This window comes from Mustela putorius, unplaced genomic scaffold (assembly GCF_011764305.1).
Source record: "Mustela putorius furo isolate JIRA1106 unplaced genomic scaffold, ASM1176430v1.1 tig00003988_pilon_pilon_pilon, whole genome shotgun sequence".
NCBI classification, from domain to species: domain Eukaryota; kingdom Metazoa; phylum Chordata; class Mammalia; order Carnivora; family Mustelidae; genus Mustela; species Mustela putorius.
In genome coordinates, this window is record NW_025422127.1 from 17794373 (window position 1) to 17821732 (window position 27360).

A 27360-nucleotide genomic window follows, 5' to 3' on the forward strand; every position below is an offset into this window, starting at 1 on the left:
GGGAGGTAGTTTCCTTACAATGAGGCCCCTAATGACATCAAACCCGAGAGCTAACTGTGCTATACTCTGGTGCCAAATACAGTTTTAGACAAAAGATTTGGATGTCAAGGTGAATTAGGAATCCCTTGCTCTAAGACGATGCTTTGATAATCAGATGACTGGAGACTAACTGACTAAATGGAAGCTGAGCAGAGAGTGAGGCCACTTCTGCCTTGTGTTCCCACCAGTGCTCCTGGCTCTAGCTGAAATCTCAAGGACATTAAGCACTTACAGCAAAAACCATTTGGGTAACAAGTTAATGAAGGATAAATATCCATCCATACAGTCACTAGAGATCATGATTCCAAGTAAATACCGGGCTCCTGCTCCCCAACCCCTGGCCACCGCGTGGAACACTGCGAGCTCCCCAGTTAAAGAGGGGAATGGATGGGGCTGAAATGTGGCTACAACCCCACTCAGAAAAATATACACCTGGTAAGGAGCGGCATGCACACACTACTCACACAAAGGCCCTCTCGGAGCCAGTGATGGCCACGCACCCCTGACTTACATCAAGGAGAGCAAACACCATGAGATAGGCCATGAAGCCCATGAGTGCCGATCTGGACTATGGGCAGCAAATTCGCCAGGTAAAAGGGCTCAGATTCAACTCTGTGTACCTTGTCAAGGACAGACCCATCTGTCTCTACAATTCTGAAAATTGTAATCACTTCACTTCTAATCATAATTAGAAATGAGAACTACTTCCTGGCTGGAGAGAGACTTGAGAAACTAGGCTCCTATCTTTATATTAAATTAGAGCGACTGCCCTCTCCGAAGTCAAACAGTCCTACCCACTACTGCCTTGTCTACTATCAGAAAGTTACCTCACTCAAGGCACCTTGGAAACAGGTGACACCCGTTCAGAAAACATCTGGACACACTTTAAGGAAACATAGGAACATGTTATTATATTTACTGAAGATACTAATACTCCTCCAAGTAGCCCTAGAAGTCATGTCATCACTATCAGCAATCCTGTTCTGCTCCTAGGTCAGAACATGCCTATAAGATCACTACAGAAGGCCCTGGGCTTTATAACTCGGAGGCCAAGGACAAAAGGCTGGCAAAGAAATGCCAAGGTCTAAAGGTTCTTCCCCAACCCCCACTACCAAACATACAATGAATTTTTCTTCCTTTATTGGCAAAATGAAATAATCAAATTATAAATATATTATTTGCAAAATCTTTAAAGATTTTTACCTTTGCCTTTTTAAAAAAATTTTTAAAAGATTTTATTTATTTATTTGACAGACAGAAATCACAAGTAGGCAGAGAGGCAGGCAGAGAGAGAGAGGAGGAAGCAGGCTTCCCGCTAAGCAGAGAGCCTGATATGGGGCTCGATCCCAGGACCCTGGGATCATGACCTGAGCCAAAAGCAGAGGTTTTAACCCACTGAACCACCCAGGCGCCCCTCACCTTTGCCTTTTAAATAAAGTATACATATGTGCTATATTTTCAAGACAAAGGAAATAGGTAAATTTACTTAATCACAAGTTATAAAAATATATGTACTACTCAGCCATAAAAATGAAGTCTTGCCATTTGTGACAATGGACCTAAGAGGGTATTATGGTAGATGAATTAAGTCAGAGACAAATACCAGATGATTTCACTTATATGTGAAGAATAAAAATAAAATAAATGAACAAACAAACAGATGCTTGAATAAAGAAAAGAAAGTGGTGGTTGTAGGGGCAGCGAGGTACAGATGACAAGCAAAATAGGTGAAGGGAATTAAGAAATACAAACTTCCAATTACAAAACACCAGTAAGTCACCACCTAAGTAACCTATTCCTGATTACAATCACTGACTTTGTCAATTATCAAAATAGAGTTACAGGGAAAATAAAATAGTTAATGTTATTTCAAAAGATGTTTAAATCTATACATTAACCTGACTTCTGGGCAAAAGGACCCAACTGAATATCCTCAAATCATTAATTAGCAAAAAAAGCCTGGGACAGATGAAGTTTATAAAGAATGTGATAACACATGATATTGAAATTTTCTGCACTGTCTTCCATAACATTGTAAATATGTTAATAAGTAATATTGAGATGACATTTTTCCAGGAAGCCTATAAACATTAGAATTCTTTCTGCTCCCAGCCACCATATTCAAAAAGTTCCCAAAGACCATATATGAGAGGTATCCAATGACTGAGAAGCTAATCATCTTTATTAACATATTTTGCATCCAAATGCCAATATTAATTTGGGCTAAACCATGTCATGAACTTCCTTTTCCTGGAAGGAACCTACACACTCCAGATTAGGACCCCAAAAGCAAATAATCAGGCTTCCTTTGTATTCTCTTAAAAGACTAATATGTTAATATATTATTTGATTACTGAAAATAGGTACTGAAATGAGCTAAGAAATTTTAAAAATGAAATAAGTCATGGAGATGAAAAGCACAGCATAGGGAATATTGTCAATAATATTGTCATAATGTTGTATGATGACAGATGGTGATTATTACTTATCTTGGTGAGCACTGAGTAATGTACTGAACTGTTGAATCACTATGTGAAACTAAATATAACATTGTATGTCAACTATATTTCAATAAAAGGCATGTAATATTTAAAAATTTTTTAAATTTTTTAAATTTTTAAAATGTTGAGGGGGGGCGCCTGCATGGCTCAGTGGGTTAAGCCTTTGGCTCTGGTCATGGTCTCGGCGTCCTGGGATCGAGCCCCGCGTTGGGCTTTTGGCTCAGCAGAGAGCCTGCTTCCTCCTTCCTCTCTGCCTGCCTCTCTGCCTAATCTCTCTCTCTCTGTCAAATAAATAAATAAAATTAAATTTAAAAAAGTTTAAATGTTAGGATTGTTGCTCTAGTTAAACTGAGCTACATAATTTATTTGATGAGAATGAAATGTTACATTTAATGATAAACCAATGATCTAAAATTGATCACATTATATCTTTCTAATATTAAAAATTTCAAATCCTATATATCTCTATTCAATAAGGGATTGTTAATACTGATGATCACTCGATTACTATGGTTGGATTTGAATAAAGGGAATAAAAAGTCATCAAGATTATCAGTAGGGCTCCCATCCAAGTACTAACCAGGCCCGACCCTGCTTAGCTTCTGAGATCAGATGAGATCGGGCGCGTTCAGGGTGGCATGGCCGTAGATGAGGAAGTGGGGATGCAACATGGGGGCTTAAGTGGGTAGGAGAAGAATCAATGAAACAAGATGGGATTGGGAGGGAGACAAACCGTAAGTGACTCTCAATCTTACAAAACAAACTGAGGGTTGCTGGGGGGAGGGGGGTTAGGAGAAGGGGGGTGAGGTTATGGACATTGGGGAGGGTATGTGCTTTGGTGAGTGCTGTGAAGTGTGTAAACCTGGCGATTCACAGACCTGTACCCCTGGGGATAAAAATACATGTTTATAAAAAAAAAAAAAAAGATTATCAGTAGGGCTAGTGCTCACTCTTCCTCAATGGAACTGATACAAAATTTACTGAATACCTTACTTTCAATAGTCAACACCAAATGGGGAAGACTCCTGAGCTTCTTATGTTACCAAACTTTTCTTCCCATAATGCCCTGAACTTCCTTGTTCCTTCTCTTACCTTCAAGCCTCAAATCTGGCCATTGTGCATTCTATAACTATCACTCCATACCCAACCAACTCCCCTACATATACAGCCTCATTTACCAGAGCTTTCTCCCTATTCTTGCTTGAACTGAACTTTCTCCTAAGGCATATCCTCTGTAGTCTTTCCAAGTAGGTACTTATTAAGAGGCAATATGCTTGGAGTCCACTGATTTCCATGGTGTCTTCCAGATTTCACCTGTCTACCATCTTATAGGATACCTGGACGTTTCAGAACCAAGGTCTGATTTTTTTCTTTTTTTCTTTTAAGATTTTATTTATTTATATGACACACAGAGAGAGAGAGAGAGATCACAAGCAGGCAGAGAGACAGGCAGAGAGGGAGGGGGAAGCAGGTTCTCCGCTGAGCAGAGAGCCCAACATGGGGCTTGATCCCAGGATCCTGAGATCATGACCTAAGCTGAAGGCAGAGCCTTAACACACTGTGCCAACCATGCGACTCCCAAGGTCGGATTTTTTCTATTAACTGCACGGGGGTGGGCAAGGCAGAGGGAGAGGGACAGAATTTGGGTGAGGGAGGGTAGAGGGAGAAGAATCTTAAACAGCCTCCATACCCAGTGTGGAGCCTGATGTGGGGCTCAATCTCACAACCCTGAGATCATGACCTGAGCCAAAATCAAGACTCGGATGATTAACTGAATGAGCCACCCAGGTACCCCTCATTAGCTGCCATTTTAATATCTGGTCTTTCTGAGCCAGTTGAACACCACTTCAAAAACAAGATTTCACACAGGTGAAAAGTATTTGTGAATCAGCCCACAAAGAAGAGAACTGATCCTGATGAAGGTTGTTAATCTGTACAACACAACATTAGAAAAGGCAAATCAAACCTGAAGATCAAAGGGAACAGCAAAGGACTAGTTCCATGAAACAGTCAAGTCCAGTGGTAGAAGATACAAAGAACATAACATACCTGGGAATAAAAGAAAAAAAAATTGCTTATCACAGGAAAGAGGCAAAGGTAGTATAAACTCAAATCTGTATAAATACAAGAGCAGTGGCAGCTACAGAGGGGCTCAGAAAGGGAAACTAGGTAGAGAAAGGCATAGAAATGAGGTAGTGAATACTTAAGGAGTTAAAGAACATTTTCTCAAACAATGGGCTAATTTCTTCTCCAAGAAAAAGCCATAAATTCTGCCTCCAACAGGTTAGTGCCAAATGCTCAGAGAGCTATTAAATCACAGTGTAATAAATTACACAAAACCAGCCAAAAGCCATGCAAACTCCCACAATCAGGTCAGAACTCTGAAAGAATGATGGGCCAACCTACTCCCTCCCACCTGCACACTAAAAGTGTACAAGACACCCAACTGTGCTCAGAGGCCACCAGACAACTGAACCAGGTAGAGCACTTCTTCCCCCCACTTGATCACAGGTACAGCAGGTGCTTGTACTCAACACTGACTGTTCCCCACAATTCTGGTTCTCTTAGACTTATATTGAGTCTTCATTTTGGTTACTGTGGGGTAAAATGAGGCAAAGAGCTGTTCTACACCATTTTTCTCTGGCCTGAAGAAGTGAACAAAAACACTGTCTACTTAGCCAAGTTGAAAACCCAGCCATTCCCAGGAGGGGAGAAAAGCCTTCCATCAGTGGAGAGTGGTAACAGCAGGCCAGGGCCTTGAGCATTTAAAGCACTTCCCCATTCTCAGTTTTTCTAGAGAAATCTGGGGCTCAGAGAGATGCCCTCAGCAGACTATGACTGGGTTCCTCCCAGAAGACAAGGGGTTCCCTTGCAAAGATGGAAGTTAAAAGAAGGAAAGAAGAAGTAAGTTGAGCCGTCAAATGCCACACCAGAGCAACAGGTGTCACTGCTCAGAAAATGTAGGCAATTCTCAACTATTAGAAAGAATTATTTGATGATTAAGAATTTGATGATGGGAAAGAAACTACCACGTACTTCAAATGTACCATTCTGGGGGTACATTTTACTATACTCTTCAGATCAGCTATTTATTCATTAGACTCATCAAGAAACTTGACAACATTTACCAACGTTCAGGCCCTACCCCGGATCAATCCAATCTGAATCTCTGTGGTGGGATGGGTAGGTATATGTCACTCTCCCCACACCATGATTCTGCTGAGCCACCAAAGTTGAGAAGAAAGGAAACAGAAGGCAAATTTAGGAATGCAACACACATCTGGCTGAATAATGAAAGGCTTATCTACCTTCGAGTAGGCCTTCTCCCTTACATTCATGTCAATCACATATTTGAAAAATCTCTACTATCCCCAAACTTAAAATAACATTAACAAAAAGGGAGCTTCCCAGCAAAGAAATGAGTAATATTCCACACAGCTCAAGGAAATGGTGTGCCTAATCTTTCAGTGTGTATGTTTTGTTCAGGAAAATGTAAACCAGCTGTAATGTTCTGTCTCTCCTGGGGTGAAGTTACACTGCAACGTATCTAAAGATAGCCCAGAGATTGTATGTTTGCAGGGAAGCACAGAATTAAGCACAATCCAAGTGGGTGAAGAAGACTGTATGTGAGTGACTGTGGTTGCCAGGCCAGCTTTAGAGTTTCCTTTTGTCCAACAAATCAACAAATCAAAGTCCTGGGTGCTTCAGTGAGAGTAAATATAGACTGCCCCCACCAAGGACAGCTCTGTGGGTTGGGAGGGACTCCTATCCAGGCCTCTGTCCTACCAATGATGCCTCCTGTCAGATATGCCTCACCTCCTCCACTTACCAGAGTGGTGTGACTTTTCCGGTCAATCTTTTTGGAAATGGTCATTAAGGTTAGTGGTAATTCAAGTATGACCACAAATCTGAAAAAAGAAAGGTAGGTTGAAAAAATATGTCCTGAGGTAATGTGTAAAATCTAAGGGGAAAGGCTTTCACATGCTCAGCGACCTTACCAAGTCTGAAGACCGTCGTCAGTGGTACCTGACGAAAGACAGAGCTTTGTTTAGATGCTTCACTCATTGGTGCTATCTGTGGCAGAAGCCCCTGAAGGAGCCTGGACTCTCCCCTAGGCTTCCAGATGTTATGAGCAGCTATAGATGACAAGGGTCTATTAATGCTGGTAATTCTGCTGCACAGTATAAGGTGAGCCCAACCCCTGATGTCAACCAAGGCAGTCCTGAAGGTTCAAGTCTGATGGGTCCCACCCCAGATTCAGGCCAGGCCTAACTGCTCTGCCTGTACCACAGTAGGCCCAGGAAGGTCCAAGGTGAAAGTGAATCTCATCAAGTCCATTCAAGACTAGAATCACATGTAACTTCTCTTCCTTGGGCTCTTCAGATCAGATGTAACACTCCGAGGTTGTACCATCCCCTTAATTCACATACTAGAGTTGTCGTTATAGAGCTGAAGTTTACTTCCATGACAGAAGCATGCTGACAGCAAGAGTTGCCAAGTTCTGTGAGGAACCAAGTGAAATTTTTCCAATTATTATTTATTTTCCTGAAATTAACTCCTATTACTATCCTTTCTTGGGCCAATATAGTTTCCTTGAAAATACCTCTATCCATCCCTTAAACAGATTTAAAGCAAAAAGGATCAAAATCTCTTCTGTGCAAAAAGCAGTAGGTCCTCTTGGGAAAAAACAAAGGCTCTTTCCATATATGAGAAGCTTCCCTATTCCACGTGCTGGAGACTGAGCTTGATGAGTAAATCAAAGTGATCTGTTGCCATGGCTCTGCTCCCACCTTTTTCCATCTCATTTGAGAGCATGAACTGGAGGAGACAACAGAGCAAGAGCTCTGCTGTCTGCTGTTTTTTGTCCTGGCCCACAGAGAAAACAATCAGTTTGAGTTTTATGCCATGACATCATCAGCCACCAATCAACACAGAGAAGGTGGAGCAGGTTCTGTGAAGGAAGCCAACCATAATGACTGTCAAAGACGGTGCAGGTGTGAGGAAGGGTTTTCTTTTACCCTGTTTTTGTGTTAAACTACAGGAGAAAGTGAGAAGTAGAGGGAGAAAAACTTGTCTATGGAAAAAATATAGAAACTCCGCAATTCCCTACATGTAAGTAAAGACCATCTAGGCCCCTATACCTGTCCCTCTCCACCTTCCACTCCTGGCAAGACTGACACAGAAGCCTTTGTTCTGGGAGGCACTGAATGGAATCTTCCCAGTGCTCCCTGCCAAGGAGGCTGTCAGTTTTAGGAAAGTTGTTTTTTGTTACCTGAGTGTGCGCGAGTGCATATGTATGTGTTTTCAAGCAGGATTTCAAAGTAGCAAAGGGAGTGGGAAATATAAGGAAAATACTTTGCTTATCTAGACATTAATTAAATCTCTACCCAGAAACAAAGCTGTTCTTACCGGTGCATGACAGCTGGAGGTTCTGGGGACTTGGTTATTTTCAGTACATTTTCCTCCCAGAAAACACTGACCATCTTATGAATGAAGCTGTTTAGCCAAGGTTAGAATATGCAAGAAGAGAGGGGGTGTTGGTGGTAGGGGGCACAGGGATCCAGGAGAGTACAGGGTGAAGGAGAAAACTCACAGAGCAAATATTGTTTACAATTGCAGAGCCAAGCTAATGCAGTCTCTCCGCCTGTTCAAGCATATTATTACATTAAGTCCTGAACAATAAAGTTGGAGGCAGAGAGAGCAGCCTCCGCTTTGGCTAATGGCACGAGGGCAACATTCCATGCAAAGTCTGCCCAGCAACGTGTGCGCCAGCTCTCCTGGGACTCTACAAGCTGAGACTGCTGGACACAGCCAGGCAGCAAGGAGAACAAGCACTCAACTCTGATTAAAGGCCAGAGCGACTAGGTTGCAAGAGATGGGCACTACGTTCACATGACTCTGTATGAGAAAGCATGTAGGAGGAACTGCATTTTTAAATGAAAATAGGGTACAACTGAACATATTAAGAGAAGCAGAGGCTGCTGGGCCCTCAAATAGCCCTCTGAGAGCCAGGCATACCATGCTGGTAAAAGGGGGAGGAGTTACTGGGAAATCACTGCCCTATTTATTTCTGATAATATCACTACACCCCTCTGAGCTCTTAAAACTTACTCTATGATAAATATAGTATCGAATGCCATTAAATATAAATGTCTCAATGGGACTCCATTTTTTTAAACAGTATGACTAGATAAGATTAAGTCAGTCGATATAATCTAATATTAGGTTCAGGCTAGACTTACTCTAGCCTTTTAGGGATGACTGCTGTCAACTGTGATTCTCCCTGACTTCCAGAAGAGAACATTCAGCTTTTCTCTCACATTGCCATTTCTGTCTTTACCTTCTTCCAAAAGTTGTTTCTCTTGCTGGGTGAGAGTTCCATTTGTCTTCGTACTTCCTTCCCCGGTTGGGCTCAGAACTGCCAGCTGATAGCCTAGGTCTTAAAACTACCCAATGGCTTGTGCTTCCTTTTCCTCAGCCACTAATATACATGAAAGTCTGCATTCAAGGACGCTGTGGGCTCTGGGCTCACACTGAGGTTCACCCTGGCCCAATGTGAAAGCAGGGTCCTTGGCTAGCTTACCCCACAGACGGTAGTACCACCATCTTCTGTGAGTCCCAAGTGCATCCCCACCCACCGCAGGACAGTCACCTGTGGCAGAAAAAAAGCCGACCCTTAAGAAGATCCTCAATCATTGATATTCCCACATTTCCCCCCAAGTAAAACAGCAAAATTCACAGGAGGAAATGCTTTCTTTTACCAGAGAAGCTATGCCTTGTGACTTGGATGTCATGGGGTAATGTGGACCACAACACCCAGGGAGAGGAGTTCTGTGAGAGCAGTGGGGTTCCCCTGCCGCAAGCCTGCCAGCAGCATCAATGTGCCCCAGTTCTACCACATGCTCCCACACCTACCAAGAATGCCTTTCTAGTCCAGCCCCCCTACATCGAAGACCATAGACAAAGTTCATCTTCTGCCCAGAGATCAGAGAAAGGGTGAGAGAAAGAAACAGATATATTTAGCTAACAGACAAAGATAAAAGGAATGAAATGAGTCATAGAGGCCAACACCACACAAGGACTTCATTAGTGCCTAGCCCAGTGGAAGGTCGGGCCACGAGCCATGTCAGGGTAGGATCAGGGCTGGGGTCAGTTTGCTGAAGAGTACAGCTACTTTCTCAGGTTACAGGAAAAGGCAGAAACAAGAGCAGAAGGGCATATACAAGCAATAGCCTTATTTTTAAGTTATTAGAAATCTGGTCTGAAAGTCAGGATAGAAAATTCTCCCTCAGAAAAACGGTACCGTTTATTTAGAAGGAAGATATGGCAAGCAGGTATAAATGACCTAAAGCATCTCAAGGACTTTCTATTGTTTCCCTTGAAGTCCCCTTCAGCTATCCCAGGGAGAGTAGAAGGGACTCTCACCAGCTTGAATCAGCAACTTTTGCACCTGCTAGATAGTCTGGGAGGGAGTTCAGGGAAGATTTCGTTTTCTGTGGTTGGGGGTGGGGGGTGGGGGGAGGCCAGGGGTGGTGCGGGGAGGAGACCACTTTTTTAAAAGGACTGAAAAGGGAGGGACGGGAGTAGCTGACACAGCTCGCTTTTTGATCCTCTGTTCTGCATCTGGTATGCCTCCTGTGTGAAAGAAACAATGACCCAGACTGTGTATTTACGGTACAAACACAACCCAGGGGAGTTTCTTCCATTCAGTATAAGGAGAGTTGCCTTATAAATGGGACACATCTTTCTTTATATGTGCAAAAGATCTCTTGAGAAAAACCTCTGTGAGAACACCTACCCACAGTCCCAGAATGTCTCAGCATCTGACACAATGAACCATTTTAGTGCCAGGCACGCAGGGACACGTGCACGCACACATTCCCAAACACATATATCCCCAGAACTTCAGGGGACACACATCCAAAACCATCAGGCCATTTGGGAAAGTTCCTTTTATCTGGAACATACAGTAAAAGTCTATACTTTGTGGTGATGTTTCTTTCTTTTCTTTTTTTCTTTCCTTTTCCTTTCTTGCAAAAGCTTGTATTTTATGATTATTTCTTTCTTTCCTTCCTTCCTTCCTTTCTTCCTTCCCTCCCTCCCTTTACCTCTCTCTCCCTTCCCTCCTTCTCTCTCTCTCTTTCTTTCAATGAGAGGTGATTTATTTCCTCTTCTTTATTCCAAAACCATCACTATACTCCAAGCTAGGTTGTCATGGGAGGACCACATCTGACCTGAAAGAACAGTAAGCAGGTTCTTCCAAGCTGCCTATTTTTAGCCTCTGGTCCTTCCTTCCTTCTTCCCTAGGGGCGCCCCGCTCTCTGCGCTCCAGCAAAAGGCTCTGGCTGGAGCACAGGCTCCTGACACCATGTGGGAAGGTGAGGCTGTGGCAGCCCTGATACCACCTCCCCACCCTTCAGACTTCAAAGAATACGGACTGAGGAGCCTGGAGTAAAAGTGGGAGAGGAGAAATTTTTTAAATCACAAAGAAAGTAGGAATATGACTTCAGAAGAGAAAGACTGTACGTAAGTTGTTTGTTGTCCATCTAAGAGCAGAACAACCCTTGCTGTACCACACGGTTCGATTGGCCGACATTCTCCTCTTTGTTCTCTCAGGCCAGCCCACAGCTCCTGCACACAGTAATCTTGCAATCCGCACCCCGGTGGGCAAGGCTGAAGCAGCCAAGACAACTACTCAACCTGAAGGCCGCCCACCAACCTAACTACTCCAATCACACAGTCAGCCTCACCCTTAACAAGCAGCTAATTCAGAGGAAAGAAATCCTTTGAGGTAACAGGGAGACACTCTGATACAGCAGCCTCATGCTAACTCCAAGATAATGGCCCTCCTTCTACTAAACCTCAGGGTATCATATACACACAGCTGTTACAAAAATCACCAATGTGAAGAGAAATGTCAATTTTCATTGGCTTGTCATTGTAAAATTACAAGTATTAGGAAGCTATCTCAATCCCTTCAAAATTAAAAGTGCCTGAAAACAAGGCATTTCCTCTGTTTTATTTTGAATCAAGAGTAAAAGATTATGATGGTCCCCCTGGTAACCTTAATGATTTTCACCTTCAAAGAGCCAGAAGCGTATTTGTGACACATTCACATACACCCTGCCTGGCTCCAGACAGACACCACGTGTTCAACAGCAAAAAGTAAAACACAACCTGTCAATATGGATCTCGGCCATCAGCTCTAAGGTCTCTGAAGTCCCCAAGTCTCTGCTCTAACAAAGTAAATGCACAATAGCTTAACAGGTCCCAAGCTGATCTACCAGATGCTTATACCATCCATCTCTCCTTCTGCTGCTTGCCATTGAAGGACAAATTAGTTGGAAATCTGACAAGCCCTTACTCCCCTCCCTGCCCTGTGCAGAAGTATATATAAGAGCTTGCAGGAAGACGTTTTGTGTTGCCACAATCTTGTTGGCTTTCTATACCTATTTTTTTTTTAAGATTTTATTTATTTATTTGACAGAGAGAGAGAGATCACAAATAGGCAGAGAGACAGACAGAGAGAGAGATGAGAAGAAGCAGGCTCCCTGCCGAGCAGAGAGCCCAATGCGGGACTCGATCCCAGACCCCTGGGATCATGACCTGAGCCGAAGGCAGAGGCTTACCCCACTGAGCCACCCAGGCGCCCCCTATACCTATTTTTTTAAAAAAAGATTTTGTTTATTTGACAGACACAAAGAGAGAGATCACAAGTAGGCAGAGAGGCAGGCAGAGAGAGGCGGGGAAGCAGGCTCCCGGCTGGGCAGAGAGCCCTATGTGGGGCTCGATCCCAGGACGCTGGGATCACGACTTGAGCTGAAAGCAGAGGCTTTAACCCACTGAGCCACCCAGGCACCCCTCTATATCTATTTCTGAGAGCTCCCAAGACAGCTATTTAGACCAGAGTTCACCTTTCAGTAGTCTGCTTTGTGCATGGATCTGTAAAAGAATAACTACTAGGTGGGAGAGGGGGAGATGGGATGGGCATGGTATTCCAAGGCAGGGCTAGCAAGCAGCAGTGTTCTCCCTTGTCAAGCTCCTGCTCCTCTCACGTCCTCACACACCAGCTGAATAGCATTTAATACCAGGCACTCCTTCCTGGGACGAGCATTCTTAGGGAAGTCAAATACACAAGACTGGAACCTTATTTCTCAGGAGCTTATGACCTATCCTGGAAATCATAAAACAATACAAGGGAGCGTAGTTGTAACATGACTCTTAAGAAAGTTATCTCTGTTTTATCCCTTTTATAAAACAGAAGATAATTCAAAGAATCCAATGAAGGGACAAACTCCCCCAGGACACACACAGACAGCAAGTGATGAAGTTGGGAGACTCCACCTACAGAAACATGGCTGGCTCCAATGCCTATATGCCTCTTCCGCAAATACTGCTTCACCTGGTGGACTCAAATTTGTGTCCTCGCTCACATTTTTTTAACCTTTAGCAGTAAATTTTTATGAGTACGCATGTCACATCTCTTATATGATCCATACAGGCTCTGACAAATTTTCTATATTGATATGAATATATTTATGAGCGTGAGCAAGTACAACTAGAGCGGAGAGGCAGAAGCAGACTCCCCGCTGAGCAAGAAGCCTGGTGCAGGGCTTGATCCCAGGACCCTGAGATCACAACCTGAGCCAAAGGCAGACACATAATAGACTGAGAGGGGGCACCCCTGGCGCTATGTTTCTAACATGCTGTGATCAAGGAGCTAGAGTATTTCAAAGGTCTTTCTGGGCTGGCGTGGTCTAGAAAAGGTAAAGAAGTAAATTAGAAACAGAGCCCTTAAAGGACTGAGTAGAACTGGAGAAGTCTGGGGCGCCTGGGTGGCTCAGTGGGTTAAAGCCTCTGCCTTAGGCTCAGGTCATGGGATCAAGCCCCGCATTGGGCTCTCTGCTTAGCGGGGAGCCTGCTTCCCTCTAGCTCTCTGCCTGCCTCTCTGCCTACTTGTGATCTCTATTTGTCAAATAAATAAATAAACTCTTAAAAAAAAAATTGGAGAAGTCTAGGGTGGAGTGTTGGGAAGAAAGAAAATGTGCATTATATATATATATATATATATATGTATAAATATAAATATTTTTTAAGTATGCCCCATACCCGCGTGCAACCAAATGCAGGGTTTGACCTCATGACCCTGAGATCAAGACCTCAGCTGAGATCAAGAGTCAGACACTTAACAGTTGGTGCCACCCAGGTGTCCCCCAAAATGATATTTAAGATGGAGGGAAAAACGAAACAAACTCCAGGAAAGAAGAAGCACAGACACACAGGTCATTCAGGGTACAGATGTCTATTTTAAAAAAAGATAAAAAACTCCTAAACTGTATCACCACTTAATTCCTAGGAATTACGAGCCTTCATTCTCTTTGAAGAACCCTGAGCTTCTTACTGACTGGCCTGAGAATAAGTTCGAGGTAGAGAATGACTTTAGTTTGTTGATCTAATAAAGGTAACACCAAGATAAATATCTTACAGAAGGCAGCCCCAACTACTCAGCTACTTGGTGATGCTCAGAAGTTTAGAGCCATGAACTTTGGCACACACTCAGCCACTAGCCAAAGAATGTTTCACAAGACAGTTTTAAATACTTACCATCCCATAATGAACAGGAAAGCAAACCCCACTGTCAGCCCCACCCTATGTTGGCCTCCTAACACAGATCTCCCAAGAGAAGGGCCAGAATAGTGGTCTCTCCAACTATGCCATCTGGTGATGTGGCCCAACTTCCTGGCTGGGTCATTTCCTCTGCTGTTTCAGACAAAGTGGCACTGCCTTTTCCCAATGAATTCCTCAGCAAACAGAAATGAATGCCCAGATGCAAGGAAAGGTCACACAGTGTGCACATTGTGTTTGGGAAGAGGCAGGGTAGTGTGGCAGGGAAGCACTGTATTCAGAATTAGAAACAGGGATCTGAATCAGGGTTCTGTCATTTACTAAGCTCTATAACCTCCCTAAAGCCATTTTCACGTTTACAAAACAGAAATTATAATCCAAGCTATTAGGAGTCAAATTTGGCAATGTATGTGAAAATGCTTCATAAGTTGTAAAGCACTATAAAAACCCAATTCCTTACTCCTAGAGTTCTGAAAAATAAGAGACCCTTTATGACACTCTTCCTTTTATGTCAGTACTCCATTGTATCTATCTAGTGTTTACTATCCCTTTTTTTTTTACGAAAGGAAAAATGGGCTGCCTCGGTGGCTCACTCAATTAAGCAACTGACTCTTGGTCTCAGCTCGGGTTGTGATCTCAGGGTCATGGGACTGAGTCCTGCATGGGGCTTGCACTCAGCAGAGTCTGCCTGAGATTCTTTCTCTCCCTCTGCCCCTTCCACGCTCATGTATGTGTATGCAAGCACTCGCACTCTTTCTCCAAAATAAACAAATAAAATCTAAAAAAAAAAAAAAAAAGGAGACACTCAAAGCACAAAGAAGAAACCATGGCCTTGTTTAAGGTCAAATACTAAATAACAGTTTGATTCTTGAATAACATGGGTTTGAACTATGTGGGTTCATAATGTGGATTTTTTACAATACAGTGCTGTAAATTTATTTTTGTTTCTTTACAATTTTCTTTTTAAAAAAAGATTTATTTATTTATTTGGGTGGGGGTGGGGGTGAGGAAGAGAATCTCAAGCAGACTCCCCACTGAGGGAGGAGCCCAATGTACGGCCTGATCTCACGACCCTGAGATCATGACCTGAGCCAAAATCAGGAGCCAGATGCTTAACGAACTGAGCCACCCAGGTACTCATTCTTATGATTTTCTTTCTTCTAGATGACTTTATTTTAAGAATATAGTACCACCTGTACATGACTTTTGAGGAATAAAATGACCACTAAAGGTTGCCATGAAGTCAAACATTTCTCTGTTACGGGATAATAAGAAAGCAATCTACTAATTCACTTCATGAGAATCAATATTGTAATATTTTCTAAAGAAGCCCTATAGGAGTCAAAACACTTCGCTCTCTACTTGTGTTATCTGACACATGAAAACCCAAGCACAAATTGATTGCAAGCACAGCAACAGGATTCCAACACTGACTCAGTGGCTCATTAGACTGTAAAACCTTGGATAAAACACTCATTTGGGGAAAGATTCAGATTCCTTTTTTGTAAAAAGACAGGACTGTACTAGCTAAGCAATTAAAGATTTTGTTAGCGGCTAGTGCCCGACATCTATCTATAACAGGTAACAACTTCTCTGACTGAAATAGGGGTGGGTGGCCCCCAGCCACCCCAATACCCCATGCACTTCTTTCCAGACTCTTCCAACAATCTTGTGTTTTCATTTCTTTGTGGCACCACCAAGGAAACTCCAGCATCCAGATTATAAATGTCCGGAGTTAAGTGACCAGCTCTGACATGCAAAGGTAGCATGCCTCCTCTTCAAATCTCTTATCACATTCCACTCTCCCAGGCTTTTAAAATGTGCTTCAATTCTGGAGATGAGGAGGGAGAACTAAGCCAACCTGTATGCATTTTGGGGGAGTGGGAACTGGGCACAGCCTTGCCCCACTGTCACACCACCTGATGGGCCAGCTGGCCACGACTTACCCTCTTTCCTGGATCTACATTCCAATTCACCCACATGGATGATATTCAGCACATTGGGGGCAGCAACATCAGTGTGTTCCTATTTCCAGGGAACCCCTCCATTGTCTCAGGTGGCTTTACTAAGCAATAGCCATGGAAGCCACTGCATTCCCCAAACTTGCTTTAGGTGTGAGTGTCCCAAAGCTCCCCTCCTGCTACAGGCCTATGCCCTGGTCCTCAGATACCAATTCCGAGATGTGATCTCAGTCAGGTCTTGATGGTTTCAGAGGGACCAGGGAAGGGAGAGAGCATTCTTTTTTTTTTTTTTTTTTTTTTTGGGAGAGAACATTCTTATAATTTCTAGGAAGCTCTTTTTTCTAATGGGAATACATTAATACTCATTTGTAACTCCTAAAGAAAGAGACAACTGACTTTCTTCAAGGTCCTCTTAGTACTCTGTAGCCAGGACAGTCCCAGCTAAGGCTCTGAGAGGTCTCCTGTCCATTTTCTACCCAGCTGGATCCAAACACAGTCCACAGAGGAATTTGGAGTTTCCCTGTGAATTTGGAGTTTCCCTGTTGCGTATGCCTAACATCAGAAAATTGATGGCAATGTCAAATTCAAAATTCTTCATTCACTAGATCTCATGAACACAAGATGAATATACTTACTCTAAGCCCATAACTGCATTGTTTATACTGCAGGTATAAATTAATCTCCTGATATCTTCCCTCCTCTTTCTTCTGAATCAAGAAGTCGTCTGTCTCTAGGTACCTGAATCTGATCTGAAGGCAGATAAAAACATCCAGCTAACCTTCTCTTTTTTCCAGCTTATATCCATAAGGCCTAAAGCAGATGCTGGGGATGGGGTGGGGGACTGACTAGCTAAAATAAATTGAACACAAGAACCTCTGAGATCAGCCCAAAGGGCAGCTCACAGCAAGAATCAACATTATCACTGATTTTATTTTTTTATTTATTTTTATCACTGATTTCTTGACTTTCACTCTTAGCCACCTCAAAAAACAACTTCTGGGGGTGGGGGAGGGGAGGGAAGACAAAGAACTCTATCCACCTAAGTCAGGCATACCTTTCCCTGGAAAAGAAAGGAACTGATCTGATAGGCAAAGCCAGATCCCAGGCACAGATAAACTCCTGAGCACCCCCAGGCCTCCCGAAAGTGCTCACTGTCCCAATGATGGGCTTTGATAACAGGTGGAGGCGGGAGTAGGGATCAATATCCCAATATCTAACAAACAAGAAAACCCTTGTTCTAGTATTTGAGAAAAAGAAGAGTCACTTAAGGAACATCCTGTGTGTGTGATATTTATAGAATATATGGGGATGAAAAGATGGAATACAGGAAACTACTTGTGAAAGAAGGTGGGAAATAACCCCTTGCGGAATCAGAAGCTCTGCGAGAGCAAGGACTGTTAGCTGTTTGGCTCACTGCTATTCTGCAGCACCTAGAACAGTGCTTGGAACAGAATGAGCACTCAAACACTTGCTGAATAAATGAAAGAAAGAGGGGGAAGCAGAAACCTGATACGGTTAAGGGCACAAGCTTTGAATCAAACAGAATGAGACTGAAATCCCAGTTCTGCTACTTATTAAGCTATGTGACTAATCAAGTCACTCCAGCTCTCTCAAATTAAATCCCATCATAAGATTCTTGTTAAGGATTTAATGACAATGTATTTATTTACTTAATGCCTATTTACTTACTTATTTATTTAATGCCTAGCCTATAGTAAGCTCTCAACAAATGGTGGCTATTAGCTATAATCATTTTCTCTCCCTGCCCATTCTTCAAAATCCCCCTGGTTTGGGACAGCATAGAGGCAAGGACCACACAGAATCAAAGGATCAGACTGGAGTGACAGCCCTGTTCCATCCCAACCCTAACCTAAGCTATAGATGCGTCTGCCTCACCCCCCATCCCTTTGTTCCTGTCAAATCTATGCTCACCCATCCTCTCTACAGAGAAGCTTCTTTCTGTCATGCTCAGGAGGGGATGTAAATAACAGTATGCTGAGGAATTAGCAGTGACTTGCTCACCCAAGACAGACCTAGCACTGAAAGACTGTGCACAGCAGGGGAAAACAGACGGTTTCTTAAAAGGCTGCCAGCTGAGAACCAATGAAAATCTAAGAGCCAAGCCAGTCTCCTCCACTCACTCACACACTTAGTCCCACCTACTACCGTCCCATAATACACCAACTTAATTCTCACAAATTAACACTTTGCCAAGCTGCTGCTGGGACCAGTGCTTTCTAAGATGAACCCCACATTTCCCCTGACAGCCCCATTTGCTATGCATCTCAATGTGTCAGTGACAATTTCCGGACAACTTCCAGTTAGGCCTGGAAGGTGGAAATAGATCTCATGCCCCAAAAGCCCCGAGTTGACATCACAGAACTGCTGAGGATTCAATCTGGAAAAGACCCAAAAGATCTCAACTTGCTCACTTAGCTGAGTATATGATCCAGGTTTCCTGAGGACTTGGGTCCAGAGAATTTCAGGATTTCAGATTTTTAGCCATAAACCCAAATCCTGGCCCATTAACCAGCATTTGTGAGTATTTATGTACAAAAGGGGAGAAAATAAGCAGGAAGAAGGACCTTTGAGAATGCATCTTCTGTAATCCCTGATCTCTTCAGGAGATGCAGCTGCAGAGAGAATTTGCAAGGAAAGCACACAAATACACACAGCACCCTCTCGTGTTCTGCACTGGCTTAATCCACATGATCCAAAGCGCTGTGTGCTCACCTAGCTAGTGCCCAATCCCCCGGAGGTCCTGTGATTGTAAGCTAAGGAAAGGAGCTAAAAAGGTTTCACGTCGGGGCGCCTGGGTGGCTCAGTGGATTAAGCCGCTGCCTTCGGCTCAGGTCATGATCTCCGTGTCCTGGGATCGAGCCCCGCATCGGGCTCTTTGCTCAGCGGGAGCCTGCTTCTCTCTCTCTCTCTCTGCCTACTTGTGATTTCTCTCTCTGTCAAATAAATAAAATCTTTTTAAAAAAAAAAAAAAAAAAGGTTTCACGTCAAGATCACAACTTCTAAACAAAGCAAAATTGAGAGAGAACAGGAAGAACCCAGAGACATAAGAAAAGCTACCTCCCCAGTATGCCCCAGTCTGCACTGCTACCACAGCTACTAACTGAGCGGTTACCCACAGAAATACTCATATTCTTTCACCCAACCAGCTTCCAACCAACTCCTGCAATTACATTATTATTTGGCTAAAAGGAGAGATGCAAGTACAGAATCAGGAGAAAGGACTACTATGTACTTATATGTTCAGTTCTCCGTGTCCATGGGAGACAGGGCAGAAAAGTTAGACATACCGACTAGGGCAAAGATTTCTTTCTTTTTTTCTTTTTTTTAAGATTTTATTTATTTATTTGACAGAGATAAGAAGTAGGCAGAGAGGCAGGCAGAGGGAGAGGAAGGGAAGCAAGCTCCCTGCTGAGCAGAGAGCCCGATATGGGGCTCGATCCCAGGATGCTGGGATCATGAACTGAGCCAAAGGCAGTGGCTTAACCCACTGAGCCACCCAGGCACCCCAAGATTTCTTTTTTAATAACATAACTCCAGGGGCGCCTGGTGTCTCACTTGGTTAAGTGTCTGCCTTCGTCTGGAGTTGTGATCCTGGGGTCTTGGGATCAAGCCCTCTGTTGGGCTCCCTGCCCAGTGAGAAGTTTGCTTCTCTTTCTCCTTCTGACCCTCCCTCCTGCTTGTGCTCTCTGTCTCAAATGAGTAAATACAAAATCTTTAAAAAAAAAAAAAAAAGTAGAACTACAGTTTTATTAGCAATGTTACAAAGTCACACTTTACAGCCTTCCTTAAAGCCAACTATATCACGTTTTCTTAAGTGTTGGCTAAGGAGATACAAGTAGAAATGTGTGAGCCTTCCAGAAAGACTCCTTTCAAGGTGTTTTCTCACATGGGAGAACAACTTTTTGTCTTTCTTCATTTCTTCCCTTTTGTGTTTTCCCTGGAAACAGAAATATGATGGCTGGAGCTCCAGCAGCTACATTTCACCATGAGTAACCTAAATGATGGAAATCATGCACCAGGATAGTAGAGTTAGGTCAAGTTAAATTCTCACCTATGTATCCATGGAGTGGACCCACATATTGTAGCTAACACAGAAGAACTTCTATTATCCTAGCCAAAGTCCTGATGCCCATGGAACTGGCCATACTGGCTCTGGGCTTCCTACCTCTAGGCTTCTTTTACATAATGGAGAAAACCTTCACGTTTCAGCCATATTTTGCAATTCCCAACTGAAACTAATCCTAACTGACACCACTGACCTTAAAAGAAGCCCTTTACTTACCAAAGGAAGCTCCAAAGGAGATAAAATGGTATACAGTTTTGCATATGGAGACAGAACAGACTCTACCTGGCATCTTTTCAACTGGTACCTGCTTACAAAAACACAGCTTTGGCTGCAGTTTCATCTAGTAAGAGCAGAGCTTTTCCTGGGAAGCTAAGATGAAGGAAGATTCACCCCCAAGGAACTAAATATTCCACATTATCCATAACCGAAATCTCAGAAACAACTGATTCACTAAGGTGGCATGGTCTGATCTCTGCAGTGAACCCTAGATGATACAAAACTAGATTTTCCTCACCAATTAAAATAATGCAAACCCCATTATAATCAATTTCTAACAGTTTTAGGCTAGTTTATCTTCTAATATTACCTCCTGCAGAAAAGCCCTACCAATCCAAATCTCAGTGAATTTCAAAACCTTCAGTTCATTAACTCACCAACCAAGACTCACCCTTATTAGGGTTCACTTTTCAGGACATGTTGTTAATTGTATTATGCTCCCGCAAATGAAATGCCTGACAGAGCCTCAGTTGAATGAATACTCTCTACAGTGCTGATGATGGTAACAAATGGCCGGAGGTGGTTACAGAAGAAAGGAAAACAGAGCTACAGCTCAGCTCTGTCCTCCTTCCAAAGGTGTCTCCTACCAGCCTGACACCCCACCCTCTTTTGTTAAAGCTGAAACAGATGTGCTTCTCCACCCCAAGAGCCAAAGATAACCCTCAACAGGTAAAATGGAACTGTCCTTGGGCGAGTAGATCATACCATGGCTGCAGCCAGTAGGGCCAGAACTGGCCATAAGAATGGGGCTTAGGTGGTAGAAGCCCAAGCCCTGGGGCCTGTTTTACATGAAGGTATGGCCCTAAATGCAGCTGGCACCAATAGTGATTTACAATGACTACCTACTGTTTGGAGAAGGCAGGAGGGGGGTTTTGCTAGTAAAATACTAGGTAGCATAAGAAGGTAAAATTCCTCCTGGTAGGGATGTGATCCTTCTAGGACAGAAAAACAAAGATAAACAAAGATGGAAAAAAAAAAAAAAAACTGGAAAGGGTACAGGAAAAAAAAAAAAAAGATTAACTGGTTAGAAGACCGACCTTATAAGGGAAGGTTAAAGGAATTGGACTCATTTGGCATAAAGATGAAAAAACTCATGCTACCTTCCCTGCTTTCAAGATCTAGTAGTATTCCAGTGTTTACAAGTGCACAAATGAACACAAAAAAGCATTTAGTATTTGTTGATTGATTAGCAAATGGAAGCTGAGAAGGGGGAAGGGGGAAAGCAGATGTGCACAAAGAACAGCAGAATGTGTTTAAGCTAGCCTCAGAGTTGAGAGAATCTGTGCCGCTCTCCCAGCCCCTCTCCCTCCCCCACCCCAGCCAGTTTCCTCCTTATCCTCATAGAAATTTATTTATCTCTCCTTCAGTATTACTTTCACTTCACTGGTATTACTTCACTGTTTGCTCCTCACCAGGCGGTGAGCTCATTGGGGGAAGGGGAGGGTAACAAAATTCCTGTCTTATTCCTGTGTGCGTAGCGTCTATGTGTGTGTGTCTGTGTGTATGTGTGGGCCTAGTGCCTAATGGGTGCAGAATAACTGAATGAAGCCACCAAATATGTACTTATTCCTGTGTGCGTAGCGTCTATGTGTGTGTGTCTGTGTGTATGTGTGGGCCTAGTGCCTAATGGGTGCAGAATAACTGAATGAAGCCACCAAATATGTACTGTTCACTCCCTGTGCGCCTGGCACTGGGGACAGAACAGTGAACAAGACAAACATTCCTGCCCTTGTGGAGCTTTCATTCTACAGGGGGACAGACAACATGCAGGTGGACCCTGATATATTGGACGGAAAGACACGCTAGGGAGGAAGAAGAGAGTATGAAGGAGGCTAGAAAGCCCTGGGGGTGGGTTGGGTAGGAGGTGGCATGGTTAACCATTCGGTTTGGGAAGCCTGTGAGGAAACAGAGCACAGCAAAGAAAGAAAGGGGCAAATCCCGGATCACCTGGGGGTGGGGCAGCCTTGGAGGCAAGGGAGCAGCATATGGACTGAAGAGGGGGTCATGACATACAAGAGGCAATCTGGCTGTGTGAAGCCTTGTTGGCCACAGCGAGGGGTTCAGCTTCTACTGGGGCACCAGGGGGAGACACTGCAGAGGTGTGAGCAAGGAAGAATGATGAGAGTGCAGTCAGATCTTCAGAGGAACCCTCTGGCTGCTGTGTTGACAACACGTCTAGGGGTAAAAAGCGGGGAGCAGGGAAACTGATTTAGAGGTTACTGCGAAACTCCAGGAACTAGGTGATAGTGGCTTGGCCTAAAGAAGTATCAGTGCAGGTTGCAGTTAGGTTCTGAGTCCAAACAGGAAAGTGGAGTTGACAGGACTTGCTAATGGAGCATCCAAAGAGCTTGGGCACGAAGAACTAAAAAGATAAATGAAGAACCACCTAACAAAAGGACAACATATAAAGCTCACCCCTTCTGGGTCCTAGTAGAGGCAGTGAAATAGGGAAATAATCCCGTGGCCATTCTCACTGTGTGTGTCCCCTGAAGGGGAAGAAGGTCACCTGGCAGAGATCCTCTCCCATGCTCCAGATCTGACCACAGGGCATCCTCTCCAGATCCAGCCTCTCACCCCCAACTTTGCCTCCTGCATTCTCAAAACCAGGAACCCTCCCTAGGTGGACCGGCACACGGTCTCACATCCTCAAATCTGCTCCTGGAACTCCTTACCAATCCCGAATGGGCCCAGGACAGCTCAATGGATCTCCAAATAAAGCAGAAACCCATATTCTTAGTACATACCCAACTACTAGGGTCTTTTCCCCACACTTTGTGTTACTTGAGGAGGCAATAATGGCAGGAGGTGGTACAGAATTGGGGGTGGAGGTAGGAAATAACAGGAGATAAGAAGGGTAAGTCAAGAGACAGGTTGAGGGTCTGTACCCCAAACCCACTCTCACTCAGGCTGTGCCTGCCCTCAGATATTCTAGAGCATCTCCTGCTCAAACGAAGGCCTCCCAGGCCACCCCTGCTGCCACCACTAATACCACTGTATCACTCATCTAGAGCTACTCCTCTCCTCTACCCCCTCACCTTCCAAAGACCAAAAGGGTACTTTGCATTTCTGTGAGATTCATCCTTAAAAAGCTGTTTATTTTTTTAAAGATTTTATTTATTCATTTGACAGATAGAGATCACAAGTAGGCAGAGAGGCAGGCAGAGAGAGAGGAGGAAGCAGGCTCCCTGCTGAGCAGAAAGCCCAATACGGGGCTCGATCCCAGGACCCTAAGATCATGACCTGAGCTGAAGGCAGAGGCTTTAACCACTGAGCCACCCAGGCACCCCTAAAAAGCTGTTTAAAAACTGTTTGGAAAAAAATAATAATAAAAAATAAAAACATACTATTTGGGGTTTCTTACAAATCCACATAAGCTATGTCCTGAATATTCAACCTGAGAAAGACAAGCCATACAAAAAATAAATAAATAAGGGACGCCTGGGTGGCTCAGTTGGTTAAGCAGCTGCCTTCGGCTCAGGTCATGATCCCAGTGTCCTGGGATCGAGTCCCGCATTGGGCTCCTTGCTCAGCAGGGAGCCTGCTTCTCCCTCTGCCTCTGCCTGCCATTCTGTCTGCCTGTGCTCGCTCTCCCCCCACCTCTGATAAATAAATAAAATCTTTTAAAAAAATAAATAAATATAAATAAATAAATAAATAGAATTTAAAACGGGGCAAAGGTAGGACAGTGCTTCTTGCTGATTATTTTCTAGGCCAATGACTACGAAAGTGGTAAGTTTAAGTGTTCATAATGCTCACAATGTGACCAATGTATGCTGGCTGATGAAAGTAGTACATACAAGACAATATCCCTACCCTCAAGAAGCTTACAATCCAGTCAGAGAAAAACTAACACATGTACCCCAGCAAACAAGCAAACACATCCTAAAACTGTATGGCCAGGCTATCAGGGTTAGGATGGTTATGATTCGGGAAGACTGGGAAGAGAAGGCAGAGACAGGATTAGAAGAAGGACTTAGCAGAACACATGCAGGAGACTAGGAGGAGGGTGAGAAGTTCCCTATGAGCTTCTGAAGCCATGTAAGAGAGGAGCCATATGACAGGGGCCATAGAGGAGCAGCCCAGCCTCAAAGCAGCAGAATGGCCTGGCCACAGCCAGGAGGGTGATAAGAAGCAAGATGGAACCTCAGCCAAGCAATGTCCAGGAGCCCATGCAATCACTTGGGCACCTAATAGATGGGAACCGGATTGGAGCTGTGGCAGTGGGAACCGAAATTTTAAAAGGGAAGGTCATTTAACAAATACTGAGAACAAATTATGCAGATATAGTTTTAGGTGCTAGAGATAAGCAGTTTCCAAAGACATTCTGAAGAAAGAAATAACAAAGCAGATAAGATATAGAGGTTATACAAATCAACTGCTGACTTTATCATCTGCATCCTATTCAAAGGCAGGAAGGCTGACAAATACGTCCATATTCCAGTCAATGCCTTAACTTTACCTACAACTGTCCTAAATGTGAATGTTTTATTTTTTTATTTTTTAAAGATTTTATTTATTTACTTGTCAGAGAGAGGGAGAGAGCACAAATAAGGGGAGCAGCAGGCATTGGGAGAAACAGGCTCCCCGCTGAGCAAGGAACCTGATGAGGGGCTCAATCCCAGGACCCTGGGGTCACGACCTGAGCCAAAGGCAGATGCTTAACAGACTGAGCCACCCAAACATCCCCTAAAAACAGAATGTTTAAAGGAAGACTCCATTAGTCTTCTATGCATGAGACCGAATGACAGCCATCTCCACACTTTCACAGCAATTAGTCTGTCTGCTCCATTTACATAAATATGGAGGAAAAGATCTTAAAATTCCTATTTCCCAAACAGTAAAACACAACAGTTGTTAACATTTGATGGGCCTACTTTCCCCATCCTTTTACCTCACTATGGCCAAGCACCATCTTCCCTCTGTGGCAACCCGAAGAGATGAGGACAGTGGGCTGGAGCTTGAAGGATACCTATCACTCCACTGGCACTAAGGAAAACTCTTCACTCACCCCAGCTCCCTCCCCGCCCCTTGAACCTCAGGAGTATCCACAAACCTGGCAAGTTGTGCTCTACTGAGGACATAGCCACACACACTGAAGGGGCCACAGTAGAGCTAGGACCGTCTTATTTGCCACCTCCCATCCCATCCTAACCCACACCCAAATAAAATACCACACACTCCATTATCAGCCTTTCAAGATAAGACGGTCCTAGCTTCAGACAAGTAACCTCTTCACCTACTAACTAACTAGCTGAGGGTCAAATATCTAGAAGGTTTTATGGACACTTCTTTTTTTTTTTAAAGTAGGTTCCTTGCCCAGCATGGAGGCCAAGGCAGGGCTTGAACTCACCACCCTGGCTGGGATCAAGACCCGAGCTTAGTTCAAGAGTTGGGACATTAAGAATGGCTGGGGAGCCACACAGGCACCCCTAAAAATGTCCTGGGGACATTTTTAAAGACACTATCCCCATCTTTACTGCATTTATAATACATGGCAAAATCTGACCCCGTCACAGATTTTTTTTAATGCAAAGGCAATTATAGCCAACAGAGTAAAAGAGACTTTCTTCTAGACTTCCCCAAAACCAGATGGAGATCTATGTACTTTCTAATCCAAATCTATAGGACATAAATGAAATTAATTCAAATAGTATTATTATTATTGGAGTTGGAATTCCATGTTCTAACAAGAATGAAGAAAAGAGCCAGTCGTTACCCAAAAAAATCAGCCTCCCCCCCTCAGAGCCAGTGCAAATCCAAGAAAGGCAAAGTTGGAGGCAAAGCCTGTTGCTATCATTCTGTCACCCTGCTTTCTTCAGCACCCAGCACTCCCTCCAAAAGGCTGTTCTCCTATCATATCCTTCTGATTGCATTTTTATCTTGCACAGTTGAGGCCAAGTATACACAGCCCAGTCTTTTGGCCCTTTACAAAGTAACTGCTAATCAAGGGCATTGTTCCATGTAAGACACCACTGCCAATGCCAGAGGCTCCCAAATGATAAGTCTTTACTTTCGTTTGATCATCTGCCCATATGCCTAATGTATGCATTTGGGTTTTGTTCACCATTTCAGTCCATGGCACAAATCCACACATTTTACCAACTATAATGTGTGTGGGGGGGGGGGGGTCAAAGGGATTAGCTCCACAAGGTTCTGACCCTACATGAGATTACAGTCTTAAAACCAAACTCATGTACCTTTGCCAGCTGTCACCCACCTCAACAGTGTCACAGTCTTCACGAGAATCCTACAGACATCAAGGTTCTGTGGGTAGGGAATTTGGTCCACAAATAAACTGTCTTTTTAAAGATCTGTAGCAATTTAAAAGCAGCTGGTTTCTGGTATGAACCAGTCCTCAGAAAACAACTCTCACTTCATCTGCAAAGGACAAGGTCCAACAATTTGAGTTTTGGGTATTTAAAAAAAAAAAAAAAAGGGGAAAGAATTGCTCCACACAGATATAGTCAAGACTCAGACATAATTGCTGATTCAAGACCAAGGGGTTGGGGTCTTTTAGAAGCTGCAGCCAGAATGTACTGGCCTTGGCTGCTGAATGTAACTGCACTGCTAAAGCTCCACGTGCTAGTCTAGGTCTGGGACAAAGGGAGGGGAAAGATTCCTAAGCAAAAACACTGTAGCTCAAGGGTTACAAAGCAGGCCCTGAACTCCCTATGGGCGCCTCAGTGCCACTCAGTCCCAGGACAGATCCAGCAGGGCTGGCCTTGTCCCATGACGGCCCCTGCCTCTCACTCAGAGGTAGAAGACCTCTGACAGAGAGAGAACTGTGTGGCCCAAGCAAATCCAGGCATTCTCCTCTCTCCTTTCCCTCCTCCCCTCTTTTTATTTAAAAAAGAAGGAAATAATTCTATGT

General features: G+C 43.7%; 1 protein-coding gene and 1 pseudogene across 17 annotated transcripts in view; both read right to left on the minus strand.

Moving 5' to 3' along the window:
• MICAL3 (microtubule associated monooxygenase, calponin and LIM domain containing 3) overlaps positions 1–27360 on the minus strand; it is a 215417-nt gene that overhangs the window by 143848 nt on the left and 44209 nt on the right. The window lies entirely within an intron of this gene.
• LOC123389663 lies at positions 3072–3190 on the minus strand (annotated as a pseudogene).